This window comes from Giraffa tippelskirchi, chromosome 10 (assembly GCF_054371585.1).
Source record: "Giraffa tippelskirchi isolate mGirTip1 chromosome 10, T2T-mGirTip1v1.2.pri, whole genome shotgun sequence".
Classification (NCBI taxonomy): Eukaryota; Metazoa; Chordata; class Mammalia; order Artiodactyla; family Giraffidae; genus Giraffa; species Giraffa tippelskirchi.
Window position 1 is genome coordinate 62,882,983 of NC_137284.1, and position 23,351 is coordinate 62,906,333.

General features: G+C 42.9%; 1 long non-coding RNA gene across 1 annotated transcript in view; it reads right to left on the reverse strand.

The window, feature by feature from the left end:
* The window catches only part of LOC145522703 (uncharacterized), a 91,433-nt gene extending 80,254 nt beyond the window's left edge, over window positions 1-11,179 (reverse strand). Inside the window, exons 1-2 of the long non-coding RNA XR_014066134.1 lie at window positions 10,973-11,179; window positions 3,456-3,646 (exon numbers count right to left, since the gene is read on the reverse strand). This is a non-coding gene — a long non-coding RNA (uncharacterized LOC145522703). The remainder of the gene's footprint in view (window positions 1-3,455; window positions 3,647-10,972) is intronic.
* Window positions 11,180-23,351: the final 12,172 nt, after the last annotated feature.

The following is a 23,351-nucleotide window of genomic DNA, read 5'->3' on the forward strand; positions in this document are numbered from 1 at the left end:
CATCCAGGGACTGGCTTAGTATCCAGACTCCAGGATACAAGCAGAAAGGCATTTTGTTCCTCCTAGCCAGGCCTGGGTCGCCTTAGAAGACAACTGACATGTTCCTGGCCTCCTGTGGGTAATTATCACTCTTTCAGGGAGGTACAGAAGGAGACTCTTCCCACTGCCCAGGGCTGGATTCCACTTGAGAGTCCAGCGCATCCAGAGGGACAGACACTGGGAGGCAGAACCCTGAACTGGAGTCACCATAGCTCTCCAGCCTCTGTCCTCTCACCTCTGAAAGGAAGATCTCCTGGGACATTTTCATCTTAGCTCCTGCAGTTATGAGGAACAAATTGTTACAGCAGTTGTCTTAAGTAGAGAGGATTAATATAGCACTGTTGTTCTTCAGTCTCTCAGTTGTGTATGACTCTTTGTGACCCCATGGACCACAGCACACCAGGCTTCCCTGTCGTTCACTATCTCCTGGAGTTTGCTTAAATTCATGCCCATTGAGTTGATGTTGCCCCCCAAGTATTTCATCCTCTGTCGCCCCTTTCTCCTCCTGCTCTCAAGTTTTCCCATCATTAGGGTCTGTTCCAGTGAGTTGTCTCTTTGCATCATATGGCCAAAGTATTGGAGCTTTAGCTTCAGCATCAGTCCTTCCAATATAGTGCTAGAGGGGGCCCGGAAGTGAGAGTCAAGCATGCTGGGCAGCTTCAGAGCCATCCAGAACATCCTGGGGCCCCTCTGTGGCTCTTCCTGTTTCCTCCCTCTGCCTTCAGCTCCCTGGCTTCTGCCCCACGGCTCTTCTGCTTGCACGTGACTTTCAGCTGCCATGGCCCTGATTCAAGCTCACCACATCATTCCTCTTTGAACTTCATTCTCAACTCATTCGTTCTGTGTCTCTCTTAGTTCACATTCCAAAGAGAAAATCTTTGAATGATCCAATATTTGAAGGTTGAAGTGGGTCCCCCAAAAGGACATATTCAAGTCCAAGTCCTACCCCACCCCCACCTCCAGCCCCAGGACATGCGAATGTGGCCTTATTTGGAAATAACATCTTTCCAGATGTAATCAAGTTCAGATGAAATCATCCTATACTTGAGTATGTCCTGAGTCCAATATGATGGGTGTCCTTAAAAGAAGAGGTCAACTTAGAACACAGGAAAAAAAAGGAAAGAAAAGACTCCCAGAGAAAACAACCTATGACAACAGAGACAGATGCATCTAGAAGCCAAACAACAACCAGGATTGTTGGCAACCACCAACAACTGCAAGAAGTCATCTTCCCTAGACCCTTCAGAGCTTGATTGCAGGCCTCCAGCCTTAGAACAGTAAGATAACACATTTCTGCACTGTTAAGCTACCCAGTGTGTGGTCATTTGTTACAGCAGCCTAGGAAACAAATATGCTCAGCTTATCTTTTGGTGCTGGGACAACTTTGGAATGTGGCCACTTTGGGTGGGATATTCACTTCTTTCCTAGTCTTCTGAGGCCAAGAGTGTTAGGGCAATGTCATCCAACTGTGGCCACTTAGGCAGCAAGGCAGGAGGCAGAGCAATTTTCTATAGAAGGAGGCATAAACGTGGAAAGGGGTTTTCAGTGTGACCTCTCCATTACTGATTTTGTTGTTGTTCAGTTGCCAAGTCGTATCCGATTCTTTGCAACCCCTTAGACTATAGCCTGCCAGGCTCCTGTGTCCATGGAATTCTCCAGGCAAGAATACTGAAGTAGGTAGCCATTTCCTTCTCCAGGGCATTTTCCTGACCCAGGGATCGAACAGGGGTTTCTTGCATTGCATGCAGATTCTTTACTGTTTGAGCCACCAGGAAAGCCTGAAATTTGCTCAAATTCATGTCCATTGAGTCAGTGATGTTATCTAACCATCTCATCCTCTGCTGCCCCTTCTCCTTTTGCCTTCAATCTTTCCCAGCATCAGAGTTTTTTTCCAATGAGTTGGCTTTTGGCCTCAGGTGGCTAAAGTATTGGAGCTCCAGCCACAGTCCTTCCAATGAATATTCAGAGTTGATTTCCTTTAGAGGATTGACTGGTTTGATCTCCTTGCAGTCCAGGGGACTCTCAAGAGTCTTCTCCAGCACCACAATTTGAAAGTATCAATTCTTTGGCACTCAGCTTTCTTTATGGTCCTTCTCTCACATCCACATATGACTAATGGAAAAACCATAGGTTTGACTCTGCGGACCTTTGTAGGCAAAGTGATGTCTCTGTTTGTTAATATGCTGTCTAGGTTTGTCCAAACTACCATTACTAACTAGTGGGCTTTTAAATAAACTTTCTAAAGACATACATTGCCCAGGATTGCGGGCCATCTTTGGCTGTATTCCCACCCAAGGAAGATTTTTGTTACTGTTTTTATTTGCCAAAGCAGTATTTTTTGATTACAAGTTATTTTCCTATCTGCCATTCCTGAAGAACAGTTTCTTCAAATGAAAGGTATGTTGATTGCTGTCCAGACCAGCTCTTGTTCACGGGTGAGCCCTGTGGTGGCGCCACTCACACTGGCCAGCGCCGAGGTGGACCAGCTTCGGGCCAACCTTGAAGGCATGTTAACCTGGCATCCTCTTAAGGAGAACTAATGATCTCATGCAGGAAATGAACAGAGTTAACAGTGATGTCAAGTAAGATAAAGGGAAAAAAGAAGCAATGTTCATGGCCAAAGTGCTTGAAAGCATGATGGACCAAGGCGATGAGAATGAGGAAGAGAACAGTTTAAAACCGAGACCATGAATAATGAGTGACAAGGATCTTCTCTCTCCTGTCCAAATTGTGTGAGCTTCTAAGGTGGTGATGGCCTCAGCACAGGGCAGACAGTCTAGGGACTCCCTGTTCCAAACCCAGGCTTTTGTGTGTGTTGGGGGCGGGGGAGGGGGATTAACTTTGTGTTACTGAACAAGCCACTTTGATATATTAACACTTGGTATTTATGGTGATAGCCCTGAACATCTGTTCAAAATCTGATTCTTAATTTAGGAACAAAAATCAGAGACTGTAAGTTACTGGCAGGCTTGGCTTGGTAAGGGTTTAGCTTTGCCACTTACCAAGACATAATCAGCTTTCTTGTATGTTTTAAATTTGTTTTCATGAATATGAAAGTTATGTCTGTTCACTGTAGAGGTTTAGGAAAGAAACTTGTTTTAAAATTTTAAAAATTTTTTTTAAAAGGGTCTGATACCAATGGCTGTAGTCCGTGGGGTCACAGAGAATCAGACATGACTTAGCTACTGAACAGCAACCACTACCAACGGCAGTTTTGTAAATGGTTCTTTGAATCAGATCTGTGCTTAAGGTCTGTCCCCCTTAGTCCATTTCTTTCTTTCCAGTCCCTGAAACTAACTTTGTTCTAACCTATAATTGTCACCTTTCCAGGGAAACATTGTTTTCACTTTGCCTGATTCCCCTATTTAGACAACTGTGTGTACAATGTGTCAATTTATAGGAATATCTGACATTACCTGCACATGCACTCTTAGGAAAAACCTTGGGTCAGATCCTCGTGTGGAGCTGGAGACTCCTTGACTCCCACTGTCAGCAGGGCTTCCTTTTTTCTGGGAAGTAGATGGCATCAGCCGACTCTGATTCTTGTCTGTGCTCGGTAAGCAAGGTATGGAGAGATCAGTGCGGCCCTTCAGGGACACCTGCATTGCTACAAAACACAGGACATGCCATGTCTGCAAATATGCTGTCAAAAGTCCCTCTTTGTTAGGAATGATATTTGCTTCCTTTTAATATTTTCATTTTAAGAACAGGGAAAACTGTCTACCGTGCCTCATGTGAGATTTGTCTTAACACAACCCTGGGGAAGGTGATAGGAAAGGTTGCAGCTCTTTTTGTTCCAACTTCTACCTCCCACGTCGATGTCAGCGGTCACTTGGTTACACCCACAGAGGCATGGCTGGGGCAGGACAAGTGTGGCTCTTGGGATCATGAAAATCCATAGCTGGCCCTTGGCCTTGAGACACTTGTGGGAGCCCACAGCCCGGCTGCTGTCCATCAGTGTTCTTACCGTGATTCTGCCTCCAGCCTGTAACATCTGAGGCTGGGAGGTTGCGCAGGTGCCCTTTTCCTGGGGGTCTTCCACCACTACACCCAGGGAATTCACTCCGTACCCTCAACAGGCTCAGCACCCGGTGTCAGTCAGCCCTAGGGATTTCTGCAGTGGTCTGCTCTGAAGCTCTCTGAGACCACTGCCCACGATACTTATGGGTCCTCTGATCAAGTTCCTTTCTCGCCTTCCATCTCAGGTAAATGGAATCATTCACAATATGTGGTTGCTTGTGTATGGCTGCTTTTCCTTAGCATAATGTTTTTAAGCTTAAAAAAAAAGCTTAAAAACACATGTTACTCTAAGTAACACAAATGTTACTCTAAGTGTGTATGAATGCTCAGTCATGTCTTGACTCTTTTGTGACCCCATGGACTGTAGCATACCAGACTCCTCTATCCATGGAATTTTCCAGGCAAGAATACTGGTGGGTTGTGTTCCATGTAAGGATAGGCCATTTATTTATTCATCAGATGCTAAGACATTTGGTTGCTTCCAATTTGAGGCTATTACAAAAAATGCTATTATCAACCTTCATGTACAAGTTTTTGTGTAAGCATATATTTTCATTTCCTTTGAGTCAAGGCTAAGAATGGAATTGCAGAGTCATCAGGTATGTCTATGTTTAACTTTCTAAGAAACTGTTAGACTATTTCCTAAAGTGACTGTACTATTTTATATTCTAGCCATTTACACTTTCTCCACATCTTCAGCCACATTTGGTATTGAAAGCCTTTCTTGCTATGGCAAATCTAATAGGTGTGAAGTGGGATCTCCTGATTTTAATTTGCATTAGCTAATGACTAACAGTGTTGAGAATATCTTCATGTGCTTGTTGTCCTATGTGTGTTTTCTTTGGTGAAATGTCTTTTCCAATGTTTTGCTAATTTAAAAAATTAGATTATCTTCCTATTATTGGGCTATAACATTCTTTATAATAGAAACAAGTGCTTTATCAGAAATTGCTTTATTATATATGGTTTATATATACTTCTCCCAGTCTGTGGCTATCATTTCATTCTCTTAATGTTCTCATTTAAAAAGCAAAAGTTTTCCACTTTAATATAATCCAATTTATAAGTTTTTATCTTTTACAGATCATGTTTTCAGTATCTAAGAAATCTTTGTCTATGCCAAGATCACAAGATCATAAAGGTTTTTTCTTGTTATCATTTAGAAAGTTTCTAGAAATTTGTTAGCTCTCAAAATTTTGATCTATGATGCATGGTGAGTTGATTTTTGTGTATGGTGTGTCATAAGGATCCAAGGTTTGATTTCTCTGCATATGTGTATACAATTGTATAGCACAGAGAGCTTTATTACCCTTTCAACACTGAATTGCCTAGCACCATTGTCAATTATCAATTTACTGTAAATGTGCAGGATTATTTCTGAGCTCTATTATATGTTTTTAGTCTATCTAATTGCCTACACAGTCTCTATTATCTGTCTTTAATCTAATATATCTGTCTTTATGCCAATATCACACTGTCTTATTACTGCAGCTTGACAGTAAGTTTGAAACTTGTTCTTTTTAAAAAATATTTTGGTTAATCTAGATCCTTTGCATTATATATTTTAAGGTTACTTTGTCAATTTCTCAAAAAAAATGGGATTTCAATTGGAGTTGTGTTGAATCTATAGATCAGTTTGGGAAGAACTGCAGTCTTAACAATATGACGTCTTCTATTCCATGAGTGTACTCTATCTTTCCATTTATGTAGATCTTTTAAGTTTCAGATCTTTTACATTTTTTTCAGTAATGCTATATTGTTTCCATTGTATAGGTCTTACATTTCTTTTGTTAAATTTATTCCTAAGTATCTTATTCCTTTTGATGCTATTATGCCTATATTTGTTTTCTTAACTTCATTTTCAGGTTGTTGGTTGTTAGTGTACAGAAATACAATAGATTTGTATACACTAATTTTTCATCCTGTGGTACTGCTAAACTCAGTGATTCTAATAGATTTTATAGGTTCCTTGGGATTTTCTACACAGAAGATTCTATCATCTATAAATACATACAGTTGTACCTCTTTCCTTTTTCACAATCTGTATGCTTTTACATTCCAATGTATACGCCTTTACATTATTTTGATTGCCTTGTTGCACTGGCTAGGATCTCTAGTTCACTGGTGAATAGAGTGATGTATTAGCCAGGGTTCTCCAGAGAAACAGATTGTGTGTGTGTGTGTTGACATATACAATTAACCATGAAAACTGGTTGGAGTGGAAATCTCTGTCTCATTCCTGATCTCAGAGGAAAGGAACTCAGTCTTTCAAATTAAGGATGATGTTAACTGTAGGGTTTTTATAGAAACCATTTTACAGATTGAAGAAATTTCCTTCTAGCATGTTAAAAGTTTTTAATCATAAATGAGTATTGGAATTCATTAAATGCTTTTTTCTGTTTCATTGGGATGATCATATTTTTTCTCCTTTCTTCTATTAATATAATTAATATAACTTTGGCGAGTTGGCAAAGGGGCAAGGAAGAAAGTGGTGAAGAAGAAGGGGGAGAAAGAGGAGGAGAGGAGAAGGATGACGAGGAGTCAGAGGAGGAGAGCAATCCACAGAAGCAGAACAGTAGAACATACAAAATGTCAAGGGGTAACTTCTGAGTCCGACACAGTAGCAGCAACAGATCCAAGTACAGCAGAAGGGACAAACAACAGCCAGAGGGGATCTGGGGACCATGCAAACATTCCTCATTGATTTCCAGAGACTGCATTAGGGAGGTAAACTCAGGGGGAAAAAAACAAAGGAAAAGGTTAGACTATGTCAGTAACAAATAAATCCAACACTTTCAGTGGCTTAAGGCCACAGAGATACTTTTTGACTCACACTACATTTTCGCTGTGAGTTGGTGGGAGGGCTCTCACTCAAGTCACCCTCCCTCTGGGTTAAGGTTGAAAAAAATGTAGAGTTCCTAGAATCTAAGGGATGAAGATTCTGTGTCTTTGAATTATGGATACTTTTTAAAAGGTGGCCTTATTGATTGTAGCAGCCATGTCAAGGCTGGGGACGTATTAGTTACACCCTATTTTCCAGGTAATCATGGTCTATATTCCCAAGAGCATCAGTGGAGTCAGGATATTTGTTGCTCCTTTCAAATTAAAAGCAATCAGATAAATTCACATCACATAAAAGTGTTCTTTTTCCCAAGGTTAATAATTGTATGTTTTAAGATAATTGCATTTTTAAAAGGACACCTTAGCTATCCTAGAGACATTACTTATGACAAAGAAATAAATGGTTAATGAGTAAAATTTCAGACAGCAATGACAGGTTGATAGAGATGGCTCTGTTCGTGGGGCGAAACTTTTGAACCCCTTAGATCGCACAATCAGATGATGGTATAACTTGCCTGTTCATAAATAGTAGAAGTCCTATCCTGAACCAGGAATGGCAACTAGTTGGGCAAGCCAAAAAGAAGATGTAGAAAGAGGATTGAAACCCCATTAGCTGTGCATTTGGACCATCTACTCTTGTCCAATTATTTTACTACTAAATGTCTATGAATTCAACCCAGGGGAAAGCTTCAAAGTAGACAAATTAGTAGATTATTTCACAGACTTCAGGAGTAAGTTCAGTTCAGTTCAGTCGCTCAGTTGTGTCCAACTCTTTGCGACTCCATGAACTGCAGCACATCAGGCCTCCCTGTCCATCACCAACTCCTAGAGTTCACCCAAACTCATGTCCATTGAGTCAGTGATGCCATCCAACCATCTCATCCTCTGTCATCCCCTTCTCCTCCTGCCCTCAATCTTTCCCAGCGTCAGGGTCTTTTCCAATGAGTCAGCTCTTCGCATCAAGTGGCCAAAGTATTGGAGTTTCAGCTTCAACATCAGTCCTTCCAATAAACACCCAGGACTGACCTCCTTTAGAATGGACCGGTTGGATCTCCTTGCAGTCCAAGGGACTCTCATGAGTCTTCTCCAACACCACAGTTCAAAAGCATCAATTCTTCGGCGCTCAGCTTTCTTTATAGTCCAATTCTCACATCCATACATGATATTGGAGAAACCATAGCCTTGACTATTACTTTGCTGACCATTACTTTGTTGACCATTACTTTGTTGACAAAGTAATGTCTCTGCTTTTTAATATGCTGTCTAGGTTGGTCTTAACTTTCCTTCCAAGGAGTAAGCGTCTTAATTTCATGGCTGCAGTCACCATCTGCAGTGATTTTGGAGCCCCCCAAAATAAAGTCAGCCACTGTTTCCACTGTTTCCCCATCTATTTGCCAAGAAGTGATGGGACCAGATGCCATGATTTTAGTTTTCTGAATGTTGAGCTTTAAGCCAACTTTTTCACTCTCCTCTTTCACTTTCATCAAGAGGTTCTTTAGTTCTTCTTCACTTTCTGCCATAAGGATGGTGTCATCTGCATATCTGAGGTTATTGATATTTCTCCCAGCAAACTTGATTCCAGCTTGTGCTTCATCCAGCCCAGCGTTTCTCATGATGTACTCTGCATATAAGTTAAATAACCAGGGTGACAATATACAGCCTTGATGTACTCCTCTTCCTATTTGGAATCAGTCTGTTGTTCCACGTCCAGTTCTAACTGTTGCTTCCTGACCTGCATACAGGTTTCTCAAGAGGCAGGTCAGGTGGTCTGGTATTCCCATCTCTTTCAGAATTTTCCACAGTTTATTGTGATCCACACAGTCAAAGGCTTTGACATAGTCAATAAAGCAGAAATACATGTTTTTCTGGAACTCTCTTGCTTTTTCAATGATCCAGCAGATGTTGGCAATTTGATCTCTGGTTCCTCTGCCTTATCTAAAACCAGCTTGAACATATGGAAGTTCATGGTTCACATATTGCTGAAGCCTGGCTTGGAAAATTTTGAGCATTACTTTACTAGCGTGTGAGATGAGTGCAATTGTGTGGTAGTTTGAGCATTCTTTGGCATTGCCTTTCTTTCAGGAGTAAAGATACATTGTTTAAAATGGAGTCTCCCTACTTTTCACCACTCTTTTTGGAGCCTGATTCATAGAGATTGACATCTAAGGCCCCTTTTATGAAATCACACGCCAGCATATCTTACTTCCTAGGAAATGTGCCCTGATGTCACACTGTGAGGGGACATCTTAAAGTTTAGCTGATTTGAGTATTGAGAAAACAGAGCACAAGAACCGGACCTGGTTGGAAATATTTTGGTGAATTAATTGTATAGTTCTTATTCTCACCATAATTTCCCTTCTCCACCCCATGCTTGCTTGTAACAGGCTATGTGCTCCACTGCCTCTGAGGGGGTATGGAGAAGGGTGAACAGTAGAGGCCTGTGGAAGATTGGAGACTTCTCTGATTTGTTTTCCTAGATAATTTTATCAACTGAGGAAATTAGGGCTTGAGGAGAAGGGTCAGGGCCAGGTGGAGACTGAGACTCTGCCCCTTGGCTTGAGGAGAGGAGAGAGCTGTGGTTTTGAAGGACCAGGGCCATGGTTCTGCTTCAGGGCTGTGTATTTAGGAGGTGCTTGGGGTGCAAGGACGTGTCTGTCACCAGGTCTTGTTTAAAGAAGTCATAGTCCTCGTGATTTAGGCCTTAGCTCCGAAAGATTCCTATGACCTAAAAGCAGAATGGAAGTAAAGAGAAGGTACAAAAAAACTAACCCAACATATTATGAAAACAGAGATGAGATTTCTCATATGCTTGCCTTTGGGAACAGAGGTTGATGTCAGTGTACAGGCATATTCTTCTCTAAATGCAAACTGAAAGCTTGAGGCTTTGAGAGTGTAGTGAGTTTCTTACTAGAACAGTTTTTGATGGAGGCAAGGAAGAGGAAGCAGATTACAATCAGAGTATTACTTTTGAGGCTACTGACCAGTCATTTAAAAGAGCAGTTTCATTGTAAGGGGGGGTTCCCTGGTGGCTCAGTGATAAAGAATCCACCTGCTAATGCAGGAGACATGGGGCACACAGATTTGATCCCTGAGTTGGGAAGATCCCCTGGAGGAAGAGATGGCAACCCACTCCAGTATTCTTGCCTAGAGAATTGTGTGGACAGAGAAGCCTGGTAGGCTACAGTCCACGGGGTCACAAAGAGTCAATGGGACTGAGCAACTGAGGAACTTCATTGTAAGGTAGGTAGCAGCCCTACAGCTGTGACTGGAAAGACACATGGAAGGAACCTTCCCTGCGAGGGTGGGAGCATATCTCTACCACCTCCTGGCTGCTAGTTAGTAGTTTATACATTTCATTCTTTCGTTTGTCTGGTTGTTTATTTTTTATTTTTCTTGGGGTATGGCTGCTTTATAATGTTGTGTTAGTTTCTGCTATATGGCAAAGTGAATCCACTATATGTATACGTATATCCCCTCTTTTGGTAATTTCCTTTCCATTTAGGTCAGCACAGAGCACTGAATAGAGTTCCTTGTGCTATACATCAGGTTCGTAATAGTTATCTATTTTATAACTATCTATGTTATACATAGTACTGTATATAAGTCACTCCCACTCTCCCAATTCATCCCACCCCCTAATTTTAAGCTTTTAAGATCTAAGTTTCAAAATAAAAATCACTTAAAAGATCTTCACCATAGTGAGTAGGATTTTCCAACCTCCTGTTTCACTGAGAGGAGGTTTCCTTGGAAAGGGAGGATCAGGTGCAAAGATAGGAAGCCTCATCCAGAAGGGTTCAGAGGTGGACCTCCTATCCCTGAGGCTGATGTGGTGGTGATGGGGGCATTAAGGAAGGGGTCAGGCCTTACCTAGGCCTCGCAGAGTTGTGGCTCTCTAGACGAAGCCCCAGACATGAGTCTTAGTAGAAAAATCAAATGACACCTATCCACTGGAGAACTGACTCTGGTCTTTGCCCCGTTTATGAAAACCAAGGCCAACCAGCATTAGAGAAGGAGGTGGCAACAACCAACAGAAAGGGACAAGCTTGGCCTGAGCACAAACATTCCTTCCTACCTCCTTAGCAGTCAGGGAGCAGAGGTCACGGAGCAGGGGTGTGTGAGAGAGCCCATCACCCCCTCCATTTCCAGTTACCATTCAGCCTGTGCTGGAGGGGGCTGAGTGGATTGCATATGATATTGAAGTTTTACAGATTAAGATTTCCATTGCTTAGGAGGCTGAAACCTTACAAGTGAACATGACTAAGAATAAAAGAACTAGAATGAGAACTAGAATCAAAGAACTAGAATGAGATTGTTTGAACGACTGAAAACTTACAGAGTTAGGTTGAGATGTTGCTAAGTTTTTCTATTAACAAGTGTGGATAGGGAACAAGGGAAGCGGGGGATGTGACTCAAGACCATATAGTTCAGGAAAATAATCTGAAAAAAAAAGTGTGTATTTATATATGCTGTTGTTTAGTCACTAAGTCGTGTCCTACTCTTTTGCTACCTCATGGTCTGTGGCCTGCCAGGCTCCTCTGTCCATGGGATTCTCCAAGCAAGAATAATGGAGTAGATTGCCATTTCCTTTGCCAGGGGATCTTCCTGACTGAGGAATTGAAACTGCACCTCCTGCACTGCAGGTGATCTCCTCCTCATTGCAGGCAGATTCTTTACTGACTAAGCCAGAAGGGAAGACCTATCTATCTATCTATCTATCTATCTATCTAAAACGGAATCACTTTTCTGTATACCTGAAACTAACACAATACTGTAAATCAACTATACTTCAACTTTATAAAAAGACAGTACAGCTCACAGCAGCTTTTGGAAAAATAAAAATTGTATTTTTGTTTATGCCCCAGTGAGTTGAGCTTGCTTCTTCAAAATGATTATGCTTATAAGCAGTCTAATTACTTTTTTGTCATTGGGCTATTCTCTTTAACTATTGATTAATCGCGGGTTTTTATATACCAAGGAAATTCACACTTGGTCATATATTAGACAAATATTTTTTCCAGTTTGTTACCTGTGTTCTAATTTTTTATACTTTTTTTATGTAGCATTTTTTACATAATTAGTCATTATTTTCCTTTGTTGATTCTGGGCTTAGTGTCTACTAAGATACATTCCTCACTGTAAAAAATAGTAAAAAAAATTGTTCATGGTGTTTTCTAGTGCTTTCTTTCATGTTTATACACACGATCTCAAGAAATGTGAACTAGCCTTTAAGAAAAAGTATCTGCTATTGCTTTAACAGCAATGAATCTTTTGTAAGTTTCTCTTCCAGCACTTTTCCACTCCTGCTAGGGTATTTTGTTCATTATCATTGAGGTTCTGACTTGCTATGGTCACTGACCTTTCTGGAACCATTACTATCATGCTATTTGCTCTTCTCACTTTGCCACATGCATACTGATTCCTACTCTACATTTGTACCCTTCTTACGCATACCTTGAATCTCTGTTCAAAAAGCACAGCTTGGTCAGAAAGCCCATGCTTTCCTTACCCCTCCTGCTACAGAGAGTTTGATGTCAGGAACCCAGTCAGTTTCTAAAATTCAAGGTTAGCAACAGCCTACGTAGATTAGAACGTAATACTTTGTCTCATGTTTCTTGGGCTTATGCTGGGGTTATATTTTCAATGCCATTTGGAAGAGAAAGCAAAACCTTTCCATCCCACTTTCTAGAATTTCCATAGCCTGCTAGATAGGGATTATATTGTTGAAAGTTAGCAGGGCTTATTGTAAGACGGAAGGAATTAGTATTAACATAAACAGAACATATTATGTCTTTCATCAGAGGATTTCTGTTATATTATGGCCAGCTTGATACACCTGTCTCTTGGGATTTCTGTGTAAGCTAAAGAATAAAGTTCTGAAGCCCTATATAAGCCTCCCTGGGAAAAGACTTACAGTCCTAGCATGGTTAGTGTCTTCTAAAGTGTTTTTTTTTTTCTTCTGATGAATTCACTCTCTCAATCAACAAATTTTTATTGAGTGCTATGACTTAGTTTGGGATTCTATAACAAATTACCATTGACTGGGTATTTAAACAACAAACATATATTTCTCACAGTTTTGGAGGCTAGTAGTCTGAGATCAGGGTATGAATGTGATGAGGTTCTAGTGAAAGCCTGCTTCTGGTTCACAGACTGCTGCATTCTTGTTATATCCTTGCCTGGCAGAAAGAGGGTGAGAGAGCTCTCTGGGGTCCCTTCATTAAGGGCACCAATGTCATTCACAAGACCCTCATGACCTAATTCTGTCAAAGCAGAAGAAAGTTTCTTCTACCCTTCTAGGTTCTTCTGGCTGGTCTTAGAATTAAATGACATGAGACAGATTAACAGGAGAAAATCAAAGTTTAATAACATATATACACAGGTGAGGCCCAGGAAAACTAAGGAGTTTGCCAATATAGTTGAAGCCCTCACCTTAAGTAAAGTCTTGAGCTAAAGACAAAAGAAGGTGCTGTAAGTAGTGGTCTGCGACCTCAAAATGGAGGAAAGCAATTCACACGGAGATAGAAAAGCAACTGTTTGGTAAACAGGTATTTGCTGAGCCCTGCAGAGACAGGACCCAGAGAGAAATTTTGACATACAGACTTTGCTAGGTTCTTCCCTATCTACACACTTAGTTCATACTACAGTTACCTATGGTGGTAGCTCCTTTCCTAGAACAAGTCCTCTATCTACAGGTGATGGCATTAGGAAGAAGGTCAAAGTTTCTTCCTAAGTCTTTTGGGCTTTGATTGTTTTTATCTCAAAATAATCCACAGGCCAAAGAGTTGTTTTAGGGTAGCAAATTTTGCTCCCCTCTACTTCCGAAAGGTCTTACCTCCTAATATCTTTACCTTGGGATTAGGGCTTTCCCATGTGAATTTGCCAGGGGAGACATTAATATTCAATCCATTGCAACTGACTACATAACCAGGCACTGGGGATAAAGTAGTGCTGAACAAAACAAAATCCCTGCTTTCATGGAGTAAACATTCTCATGGAGAAGACAAATAAGTAAATCGATATATACCATCATATTATGTAGTGATATGTGTTATGGAAATAAAATAAGGCAGAGTGAGAGGATGAAGAATGATAAGACCAGCCAGCAGGAAAGACTTCCTGGAAGAGACAGCATAGGAGCAGAGACCTGAGTCACCTGGGGGGATGAGCAATGTGGAGATCTGAGGGCAGAGCACTGCAGGAATGGGGAACAGCAGGGACAAAGGCTTTGTGGCAGGAATATGCTTGGTGTGTGTAAGAAACAGCAAGCAGATCAGTGTAGCTGTAGGGGCACAAGTGAGGGAAAGAACAAAGATGCAGCTAGAGAAGATAATGAACATCGCATAAGCCACTGGCTACTTTTGAGCAAAAGGGAAGAACCTGATGTACATTTTAAAAATCTCACTCTGGCTGCAGTGTGAAAAATTGACTATAGGAGAGAAGGAATGAAGCAAAGTAAAGGAGTCTGGGTTCTTCAGGGAAAAAGAACCAATAGAAGGAGTGAATGAATGAGTGAATTTATTTGTCTGTTTGTTTGGGAATTGGGTCATGTTGTTATGGAAGCTGAGAAGTCCTATGATCTGTAGTCACAAGCTGGAGCTCCCAAGTCCGAGTCCAAAGTTGAGAGAAGACCAAAGACCCAGGCTGAAAACAGGCTGAGAGAGCAGATTCTCTCTTGCTCAGGTTTTTTTCCCTTCTATTCAGATCTCCAGTGAATTGTATGAAGCCCACTCACAATGAGGAGGGAGATCTGCTGTGTTCAGTCTACTGATTCAAATGTTAATCTCACCCAGAAATAACCTCACAGTCACACCCAGAAACTTGTGTAACCAAAGATGTGGACATTCCGTGACCTAGTCAAGTAGACACAAAAAAATTGACTAACACACGGGGAAACCAGTTAAGAGACAGTTGCATACACCTGCTGAGAGATGGTGTGATGGTGGCTTGGACCAAGAATGTGGCTCTGAACTTGGTGAGAGGTTGCTAGATGCACTTCGAAGGTCTGGTATTCGGGTAGGATAAGTTGAGAATGACACTGAGGCCTTGGGCTTGAGCATGTGAATGGTGTTTTCATTCTGCAGGTGGAGAACACTGGGGAAAAATCAGTTTAGGGGCCTGCATACAGACTTTGGCTTTTGACCTGTTAGTATTAAGAGGCCTGTGAAACCTAAGGGGAGATTTCAGGCACAGAGAGAGAGACTAGAACTGGAGATAAAAACTGAGGAGTCTTTATTATATAAAGGTTATATAAAGTCAGGGGCTCAATGAGACCTCCACGGAGAGGACTAGATTGAGAAGCCACCCGAAGCCTGAGCCCTGGGTCTGCCCAGTGTGAGAGGTCAGGAGGGAAAGAGGACCTAGCCAAGGACATGGAGAAGAAATTGGGATGTGGTTTCCCGAAGCCAAAGGAAAAGTTGGGGCTCAGTAAGGAGGGAGGGATCAGTGTTTGAAAGGCTGAAAGTGATTAAGTAAAATGAGGCCTGAGGGTTTTTCATGGGATTTGACTGCTTCCTCTGTATTTTTTCCCATGTTATAGAATAGGATTGGCCCCTGGTGGCACCCAGAGCCCACCCTTCCCATCAGGGAGACTGCTAGTTGACTGATGAAAATGTTTTCTCCTTGCTTACTCATGGAACCTGAGTTTTATCCAGGGCAGTAATGTATCTACCTCCTCTGAAGCTAGACATAATTATAGCCCAGTTCTAGTCAATTAAGGGCAAACAATGCATGGAATGGGGACTTGGGGGAAAGTTCTTTAGAGTGGACTAACTAAGCTGGCTTGAGTGCCTATTTCTTTTGGTTCATCCCTTCTTGCCTGACACATAGATATAATGGCTGAAAACCTGGAAGTCATCCTGACAACAAGAGGACAGGGGACACTCCCTAAGGAAGGTGGGTAGGGAAGCTGGAAGGAGCCTGGATGGCCCAGTGATATTACTGAGTCTCCATGTCAGGCTTGGACTATTTATTTCTTTTTTTGTAGAAGTGTGTGTGTGTTAGTCGTGCAGTCATGTCCAACTCTTTGCGACCCCACGGACTGTAGCCCACCAGGCTCTTCTGTCCATGGGGTTCTCCAGGCAGGAATACTGGAGTGGGTTGCCATTCCCTTCTCCAGGGGATCTTCACAACCTGGGTATCGAACCCAGGTCTCCTGCACTGCAGGCAAACTCTTTACTAGCTGAGCCACCAGGGAAACCCATATAATACATATATATATATAATTTTTTTCTGTTATTTGACAACTGAACCGAATCCTCAGTGATACACTAGCTGTGTAGTTTTCACCTTGGGTCATCTTGCCAAAGCAGTCCTTCTCACTCTGTACCGTGAAAATAAGAATAATGTGGGCTGGGAGGCACAGGTTCTAGGACCATCGCTGCTAGTTTTATATATAGTGGTGGGTTTTTGGCCAAATCTCTGGAGCTGTCTTTAAACTGCTTTTTTTCATTTGTAAAAAGGGCCCACTCCTGTTCTTCTTTTATGACCTGATATTTTTTCTTCAGCATTAATTTTTTCTTAGTGATCAGTGAGCTGCTTTGGCTATGCTGCTTGTAGTAAATGTGAATGCAGTACACCTCTGGGAGCTGGATTAGGTCAAGGCTGTCGGAGAGAATTCATGGGCCACAATCAAAACCAACTCTTACAAAGCTTTAGCTAATAAATAGAAAGCCTCATGTCTTTTGCGTGTGTGCACGCTCAGTTGCTCAGTCATGTCCGACTCTTTGCGACCTGGTGGACTGTAGCCAGACTCCTCTGTCCATGGATTTCCCAGCAAGGATACTGGAGTGGGTTGCCATTTCCTTTTCCAAGGGGTCTTCCCCACCCAGGGATCAAATCCGTGTCTCCTGCATTGCTAGCAGATTCTTTACCACTGAGTCATCTAGGAAGCAGGGCTTGAAAGCCAAGCCCAGGAAAGTAAGAAAACCAACAGCAAAAATTTCAGGTTTAAGTGAAAACACCTGATGAGTTTAACGGTCTGGATTTGCATTACCAAGTCAAAACACCTGTGTTAGCGAGCTGGGTGATTTGCGCAAGCGCCAATGCGGTTTACGGAAGACTTCCGTAGTACCCGCTAGAGATGCTGACCAAACCTCCGTGTACCCCAGGGTCGTAGGTCGACCTCGATGGAAACTGGCTTCCTGCTCACGACTGAAGCTTCTTCAGGTCAGTAGGACTGACGTTGGACCCTCTCTCTCAGAGGAAGAGAGAGCGTATGGGTGGGAGTGGGGCTGGGGCAAGGAGAACTGAGAATCCCAAGAGCAGGCTGTGGAATCGTGTTCCCACTCAAAGAGAATGATTTTCAAAATGTCATCCACAAGCCCTCATAGTTAGACCTAAAACCTCAGCGTACATTGTGCTGGTTCTGAGCGGTGTCCGCCGGGGTCTGAGTTTTTCTCTTGTTGGAAACTCCTGAATAATTCGAGAGGTAGGGAGAGGAACCGCCCGGGGCTGAACTCCCCAAGTCCTTGTCAGTGCTTATATTTGCACAACTCAGAGCAGATTACAGCGTTCATCACATGCCAGCGCCATAATTGCCTCGTGAGGCAAGTTGGACGGGTTCAGGGCTGTTATCTGATCCAATCCTATTATTCTTAAGTTTGTGGAGGAGGAGGCCTCCGGTAGAAGTTAGATGAGGCTAAACCCTCCAAGCCTGCAGCGGGCTGGTGGGGAGCGGAGCGGCTGGCCAGTCTCAGGGGAAGCTGAGAGGGCCCTGCGCTTCATTGGGCTTCACTTGGTTTCTCTCCACCACTTGCTGCAGACGTTTTGTTTGTAAAGCTGAGTTTGTGGGACTTACTTGGCTGTCCAGTGGTAAGGACTCCATGCCTCCACTGCAGGGAGGACTGGTTCGAACCCTGGTCGGGGAGCTAGATCCCATCTGACCCTGGTGCCGCCAAAATAAAGAAAAGGGTTCTATAAACAAGAACTAATTGCTATAAATTACTTGGAAAGGGGATGATATTATAATAATATATTAATAAATTTGTTTTATTTGTTAATAAAATAAATATATATATATTTTAAGATGATTTTCTACCTTGTCAGGGTAGGAGTGGTGGCCTCCTGGGACTTTCTGTATCTGGTAAAGGGGAGCCACCTGGTTCTGCTTCAGTCCCAGGGAAGATCCACCTCTGTGTGTTTAATAGCAGGGATCTGGGACAATTTTTTGTGTCACTCTGCCCAGTTTACGGGAGAAGGCAATGGCAACCCACTCCAGTACTCTTGCCTGGAAAATCCCATGGACTGAGGAGCCTGGGAGGCTGCAGTCTATGGGGTCTCAAAGAGTCGGATACGACTGAGCAACTTCACTTTCACTTTTCACTTTCATGCATTGGAGAAGGAAATGGCAACCCACTCCAGTATTCTTGCCTAGAGAATCCCACGGACGGCAGAGCCTGGTGGGCTGCCATCTATGGGGTCGCACAGAGTCGGACACGACTGAAGCGACTTAGCAGCAGCAGCAGCAGCCCAGTTTACATTTGGAAATAAAAAAGAGGACCCAGGAGGCAATGTCTTAGCAGATAGACAAACTTGCAATGCTAATAGAAGAATTTCAGACGTGATGTCAACTACATCTAAATTAAAAAAAAAAAAAGATGGCATGGCAAGTAGGTGGGATGGATATGTTAGAGTCACAGAGCTCTTGCCAATCTCTTCATGCCATGGCACCTTGGAACCTGCTCCATCTATGCTTGAAGCCTGCATTGGCTGCTGCCGCCTCTTCCAGTCCCCCAGTTGGATAAGATAACAGGAAAAGGGCCTGGAGCCAACCAGAGAGACAGAGGGAAGGCCCCCATCCCAGGATGAAGAGTGACGGGGTAATGGTTCAGAATGCCTTCAACACAGCATTGTCCTGCTCGTTCCTCTCCTCCTGTGCTAGCCCCACCTCCTAACTGAGAATTCTTTCATTCATTTAACTTCGAATGAAACAAACTTATCAGAGTGCCCGTTATATATTCACTGAGACATAATGAGCAAGACATGTAAGATCCTTGCTCTTAGAAGAGTTATTACAGAATGAACCTTGTGACAAGGTGGATGAATGTAATGAAAAGGCACTGAGGAGAGGTCGGCTATGGAGGGAGGTCACGTGAGCTGCGCCCTGGGAGATGGAGGCTCAACTGGCCACGGAAAGGGCTGGAGGAAGAACCTTCCCGATTGAGGGAACAGAAAGGAAAGTTACTGTGGGATGGGAAAAATCTCTGTCTGTGGAGGGACAGAAAGGCTTCCAGTGTGGCTGTGGGGCAAGAGAAGTGAGCAGGAAGAAATGTGAATGACTCCATCAGGCAGGAAGGAGCCGGTGAAGGCTGGAGCCTGTGGTGTGGGTTGTGAGAACCCAGTGAGCGATTGCTTGCAGGAGAGTGGCTGGGTGGAATTTACATGAACAAGGGCCGCAGAGACAGCCATCGGAGAAGGTATTGCATGTTGGAGCTGGAAGGGGGAGAGTGGAGAGTGACTGTGGAGACACAGGGATTCTTCCCCAGCCTCCGCTATGGGACTGAGCCTGGGGAAGCAGTTATCGCCTTTATCCCACCCTGATCCGCAACGTGTCATCTTGTTCCTGAATCTGTCCTGCTGCTTGCTGCTTTCAAAATCAAACTCATAAATGTTGGTAGAAAGGGAAGTTGCCTTTAATCAGAATGCCGGTGGACTCAGTGTGCCAAAAAACCACCTCCAGAGATTCTGCTTGGCCATGAACCTTTTAAAGGTAAGAAAGAAAGTCATCTTAGTTACTCACAGACACGGGGGGGTCAGGGTCATCACCATCCTCTGCTGTGTGCAGGCTTGTGGACTCCTCGTGACTGTCCTATAGATGCTGTCAACTTTTTTAAGAATGCACAACGTAAGAGTTGTAAGATAAGTTTTATTTGGGGACAGTATGAGGACTGCAGCCCAGGAGACAGCAACTCAGATAGCTCTGAGAAACTGTTCCAAAGAGCCAGTGAGGGAAGGACAGTATATACGTGATTTTGGTAAAGAGGGAGTACATGCAATCAGGCACATGTAATTTTTTTTTTTAAGAAGGTTTTTCTGCTGTTCTCATGAAACTTCTGCTAGTTGTGAGAAACAGTCATCACCATGAAGGATTTTAGTGACTTTATAGATTTAAGATAGATATAAGAATTGGACTCATAAAATCAACTCCTAAGAATATTTAACTATCTGAAGACCTGTCTTGCCAGTTTTCCCAGTGCACAGAGTGCCTCATTTCTGCTCTTCATCCTGAGCTCCTTCAGGAGGTGTTGGAGGTCAGCAGCTACAGCAGTACATGGTTTAATCCTTGTAGAAGTAGATGGCAGGTGTCCATGGCAAGTGCCAATTTGTGGTTGACATTGCTATCTTGTTCACACAGTTTGGGGGATTACTGAAGCTAGGGAAGAGATCTGTTCATCTGTTAATTACCTATTCTTTCGTTTCTACTTCTTTGATATATGAAAGAACTACCAAGTTAGGCAAGTTGTTGGGTGACTAAAAGACTTGAAAGGTGTACTTGAGCGGGAGATGAGTAGAGCATGGGGGTGACTCATTAGAAGTTACTTAAAATAGAGCTTTGCTACATTGTTGAGCAAAGGGACATCCTACTGAGAGCTGCAGGCAAAGAGTCACTTCTGGTTTTAAGAGCTGTTGTATCTCACATTCCTGTCTGTTTTTTGACCACCTGCCAACACCCACTGCCATCCACATACTCATATAGCCTCTCATCTGTGACTGCCACTTCTGTCCAGTTGCTCCAAAGACTATCTAGGCACTGGGAGTGCTGAGGACTTTGCCTCATGATTAGACACATGCTACTTGGCGAGAATGTCCTAGAAACTAGGCCAGAGGACATTTAAAGGTTATTACCAGTGCAGCATAGAACAGACATTTCACTGTTGGTGCTACTGGGCTGTCCTGCCTCTGGCTCTTCGAGTGGCTCCAGTTCAGTTCAGTTCAGTCGCTCAGTCATGTCCAACTCTTTGCAACCCCAAGGACTGTAGCACGCAAGGCTTCCCTGTCTATCACCAACTCCTGGAGCCTACTCAAATTCATGTCCATCGCGTTGGTGATGCCATCCAACCATCTCATCCTCTGTCATCCCCTTCTCCTCCCACCTTCAACCTTTCCCAGCATCAGGGACTTTTCATAAGAGTCAGTTCTTCACATCAGGTGGCCAAAGTATTAGAGTTTCAGCTTCAGCATCAGTCCTTCCAATGGATATTCAGGACTGATTTCCTTTAGGATGGACGGTTGGATCTCCTTGCAGTCCAAGGGACTCTCAAGAGTCCTTTCTCCAACACAACAATTCAAAAGCATCAATTCTTTGGCTCTCAGCTTTCTTTATAGTCCAACTCTCACATCCATACATGACTACTGGAAAAACCATAGCTTTGACTGGATGGACATTTGTTGGCAAACTGATGTCTCTGCTTTTTAATATACTGTCTAGGTTGGTCATAGCTTTTCTTCCAAGGAGCAAGCATCTTTTAATTTCATGTCTGCAGTCACCATCTGCAGTGATCTTGGAGCCCAGAAAAATAAAGTCAGCCACTGTTTCCCCATTTATTTCCCATGAAGTGATGGGACCAGATGCCAAGATCTTAGTTTTCTGAATGTTGAGCTTTAAGCCAACTTTTTCACTCTCCTCTTTCACTTTCCGGGGAAGGCAATGGCACCCCACTCCAGTACTCTTGCCTGGAAAATCCCATGGACGGAGGAGCCTGGTAGGCTACAGTCCATGGGGTCGCTAAGAGTCGGATACGACTGAGCGACTTCACTTTCACTTTTCCCTTTCATGCACTGGAGAAGGAAATGGCAATCCACTCCAATATTCTTGCCTGGAGAATCCCAGGGACAGTGGAGTCTGATGGGCTGCCGTCTATGGGGTCGCACAGAGTCGGACACGACTGAAGCGACTTAGCAGCAGTAGCAGCAGCTTTCACTTTCATCAAGAGGCTCTTTAGTTCTTCTTCACTTTCTGCCATAAGGGTGGTGTCATCTGCATATCTGAGGTTATTGATATTTCTCCCAGCAATCTTGATTCCAGCTTGTGCTTCCTCCAGCCAGGCATTTCACGTGATGTACTCTGCATATAAGTTAAATAAGCAGGGTGATGATATACAGCCTTGACGTACACCTTTCCCAATTTGGAACCAGTCTGTTGTTCCATGTCCAGGTCTAACTGTTGCTTCCTGACCTACACACAGATCTCTCAGGAGGCAGGTCAGGTGGTCTGGTATTCCCATCTCTTTCAGAATTTTCCATAGTTTGTTGTGATCCACACAGTCAAAGGCTTTGGCATAGTCAATAAAGCAGAAATAGATGTTTTTCTGGAACTCCCTTGCTTTTTCGATGATCCAGAGGATGTTGGCAATTTGATCTCTGGTGTCTCTGCCTTGAAAATAAAACCAGCTTGAACATCTGGAAGTTCATGGTTCACATACTGTTGAAGCCTGGCTTGGAGAATTTTGAGCATTACTTTGCTAGTGTGTGAGATGGGTGCAATTGTGTGGTAGTTTGAGCATTCTTTGGCATTGCCTTTCTTTGGGATTGGTATGAAAACTGACCTTTTCCAGTCCTGTGGCCACTGCTGAGTTTTCCAAATTTGCTGGTATATTGAGTGCAGCACTCTCACAGCATCATCTTTTAGGATTTGAAATAGCTCAATTGAAATTCCATGACCTCCACTAGCTTTGTTCATAGTGATGCTTCCTAAGGCCCACTTGACTTCACATTCCAGGATGTCTGGCTCTAGGTGAGTGATCACACCATCGTGGGTGTCTGGGTCATGAAGATCTTTTTTGTCTAGTTCTTCTGTGTATTCTTGCCACCTCTTCTTAATATCTTCTGCTTCTGTTAGGTCCAGACCATTTCTGTTCATTATTGTGCTCATCTTTGCATGAAATATTCTCTTATCTCTAATTTTCTTGAAGAGACCCTCAAGTCTTTCCCATTCTGTTGTTTTCCTCTATTTCTTTGCACTGATCACTGAAGAAGGCTTTCTTATCTCTCCTTGCTATTCTTTGGAACTCTGCATTCAAATGGGTATATCTTTCCTTTTCTCCTTTGCCTTTAGCTTCTCTTCTTTTCTCAGCTATTTGTAAGGCCTCCTCAGACAACCATTTTGCCTTTTTGAATTTCTTTTTCTTGGGGATGGTCTTGATCACTGCCTCCTGTACAGTGTCATGAACTTCCGTCCATAGTTCTTCAGGCACTCTGTCTATCAGATCGAATACCTTGAATTTATTTGTCACTTCCACTATATAATTGTAAGGGATTTGATTTAGGTCATACCTGAATGGTCTAGTGGTTTTCCCTACTTTCTTCAATTTCAGTCTGAATTTGGCAATAAGGAGTTCATGATCTGAGTCACAGTCAGCTCCCAGTCTTTTTTTTTTTTTTTTGCTGACTGTATAGAGCTTGTCCATCTTTGGCTGCAAAGAATATAATCAATCTGATTTAGGTATTGACCATCT